The 2,910-nt window shown below is 37.2% G+C and overlaps 1 pseudogene; it reads right to left on the bottom strand.

The window, feature by feature from the left end:
* Positions 1-494: 494 nt before the first annotated feature.
* On the bottom strand, positions 495-1,550 carry LOC143639959 (lys-63-specific deubiquitinase BRCC36 pseudogene; annotated as a pseudogene).
* Positions 1,551-2,910: the final 1,360 nt, after the last annotated feature.

The raw sequence follows: 2,910 nt of genomic DNA, 5'->3' as shown, positions 1-2,910 counted from the left end.
GTTTATTCATATCTTTTGCTCATTTTCTAATTGGACTTTTTTTTTTACTATTGAGTTTTGAGTGCAATACTCCAAATTGATCAGATATTCTATGGTTTGCAAATAATTTCTCTCAATCTGTAGCTTGTATTTTATTCTTCTTAAGAAATTTCTTACAGAATCAAACTTTTTAATTTTGATGAGACTTAATACAGAAACGTCTTCTCTTATGTATTGTGCTTTTGAAGTGAAGTTGAAGAACTTCTCCTGATGATTGTTCTCCTTTTTTTTTTACAAATGTTGTAGCTTTACATATTATATTTATATCCATGATAGATTTTGAGGTAACTTTTATAGAAATTTTTAGTGAGGTTTAGGTTGAGGTTCTTTTTTAAAAAAAATGTGTATTCAATTGCTTCAGCTTGATTTCTTCATTGAATTGTCTTTGTTATTATGTTTGTCAGATTAGTTTGGCATATTCAAATATTCTTATGCGTCTATTTCTAGGTTCTCTTCTGTTCCATTGTTTTATGTCTTTATTCGTCTGGCAACACTTTAACATCTTGATTACTGTAGCTTTCAGTCAGGTAATGTGAGTCCTCCAACTTTTTCTTCATCAAAATTGATTTAGCTTAATTAATTTTATACTGGATATTTTCTTCTGTCCCCATTTGTCTCCTCCTTTATTCTAGGGAGTAAAGTTCTTGCATAAGTTCTTCTTTTTCTTGTTGTAACTCCTGCAAATGCTGTTGGTTTTGCTCCAATCTATCCTCCAACCACTGTAGGAGAGGCCCGCTGACTGCTGACATATGACTGCACAGATTCTTGGTAAACACTGAACCATTATGGATCTTGGTTACCGAGTCCAGATGTGTAAGGCTGTGAATCCTCCTATATGCATCCTGTTCCTCCTGACAAAGGATCTTGGGCAGCTCCACTGCTGATTCAAGGCATACTTTTCCAATGGTGACATGGGGTACAATATGGATTGGAATTTCAATTCTCTCATACTCTGAGCTCTTTTGGGCCTGTATGGATTGGAAGCAAGTGTAGAGTACCCGACCAGTCTTTGTGTTTTTATCCTCTATGAAACAGGAAAAAATAAGTCCTACAAAACCTTGATCCATCATCTGGTACATGGCTTGAGTGCGAACATCAACATGTGAAGGCCAGACAGTTATATGAGGATGGGAATGATACCAGCCCACAACTCTCATGGGGCGACCTGTTAATTCAGCCAACCTCTCTGCCTCTGTTGAGGCCGCAGATAGCTGCTCGGGAGAAATTTCTACTCGGTCCTTCCTCTTATCAGAACGTCGCAAGATGATGACAGAATGAATATGAACGATTCTGACGGTGTCAACCTTTTCAGCAACTGTGCGCATTTCAGTTCCGGTATATGCAAATTTGGAGTCACTCCTACTTGTGTCATCAGTCAACTCCCCTATACACAGTCCCATCACCTCCTCCTTTTATGTGCTCAGAGTGTGGTTGAGACAAACTAGGAAAGCATCAGACTCGAGATGAACCGCCTGCACCGCCTGTACCACCTGCACCGCCATCTTGATCCGACCCAGTTCACGTCCGCCTCGGGCACACTCTGGCCTGATCAACGGGGTGCTCCCTGATTTTTTTAGAATAAACTAGATGATTCACCTCTCAACGAATCACCTAGATGGAGGCAGGGAGATCAAATTAGTAATATTCAGAACCACTTCTTTCTAAAGGGACACGTATTCAAATTCTATCACCCCTAATGCCAGTATTTCACATAAGATGCTGCAGTAACCATAATTAGCAATTCATAATGGTCACAAGAAATTCAGGTTTGATTGCCTGGGCAAGCACACGTGCTTATGTATGATGAACATCTTCTGGTTTGTGTTTGCTTTGCACATAAGAATGTAAATGTAAAAGCACTGAATGTATTCCTTTAATAACAATCACACTGCTAGAAGTTAACAAAATGTATGACACTGCCCTTAATTCTGAGCCATAAGGATAACTTTAAAATAAATTATATTTCTACCCATTCAAAAATAATGGTTTTAAATAGACGCAGGTGTTTAAGCAGTGTGTTGTCATCCTTGTTTTTGATTCCTCAGCATGAACCAAAATGCATTATTTCATAGACTGATTTTGGCAAAGACATTTGCTTTTAGCTTTTGCTTGTGTATTTTTTTAAATTATTAAATTTATTAATTTATTTATTCTAATTAGGTATATATGACAGCAGAATGCATTTTGATTAATTGTAAACCAATTGTAGAACAACTTTTAATGTCTCTGGTTGTACACAATGTAGTGTCACACCATATGAACCCGTCAGACACGCCCCGAGGGTAAAGTTGTTGATCTCATTCCAACATCTTTTAGCTTTTGCTGTTTTTATGAGGTGGGTTACAACTTAAAACTGATAGGTTTCAAATGCTTCAACATTATTCCTTTGGATGTTTTCTCCACATTGAAAATAAGATAAATTTGATAGCAATCAAGATATACATTAGTCAAGCAAGCTTTATGGCATTTATCTGGAGCTCTCTAAAGCACCTTGAACGGGTTAGGGAGAAGAACCAAAAGGGGAGGATGCTAGGACTGTTATTGTTGGTGTTGAATTGTAATTGCTTCAGCATCTTTGGGTATCTCACTGACTGAAGTTGGAATAGGATAGAATAGGGAAAGTGTTGATCTTCCTACTCTCTGTGAACTGGAGTCCAGTAGATGATTCTTCCTGGCAGGCAGCATCTAAACTCACTCCTTTCAGATCTGTTTAATGTGATGGTTTCATTTGGATGGCTCCTTTTTTGGGTAAATCTGAGAAGTTAAATAGCATCTTATCTTTTGAAAGGCAAAGTTGAGCTAAGTCTATAGTGGAAACAAATAATGTTATCTATTTAAGTGTAAACTCATGTGAACAATTAAATTTATTTT

Source organism: Callospermophilus lateralis, unplaced genomic scaffold (genome assembly GCF_048772815.1).
Source record: "Callospermophilus lateralis isolate mCalLat2 unplaced genomic scaffold, mCalLat2.hap1 Scaffold_101, whole genome shotgun sequence".
In the NCBI taxonomy this organism is placed as follows: domain Eukaryota; kingdom Metazoa; phylum Chordata; class Mammalia; order Rodentia; family Sciuridae; genus Callospermophilus; species Callospermophilus lateralis.
The sequence above is the reverse complement of the archived record's forward strand: the minus strand, read 5'-3'. Positions and strand labels throughout refer to the sequence as shown.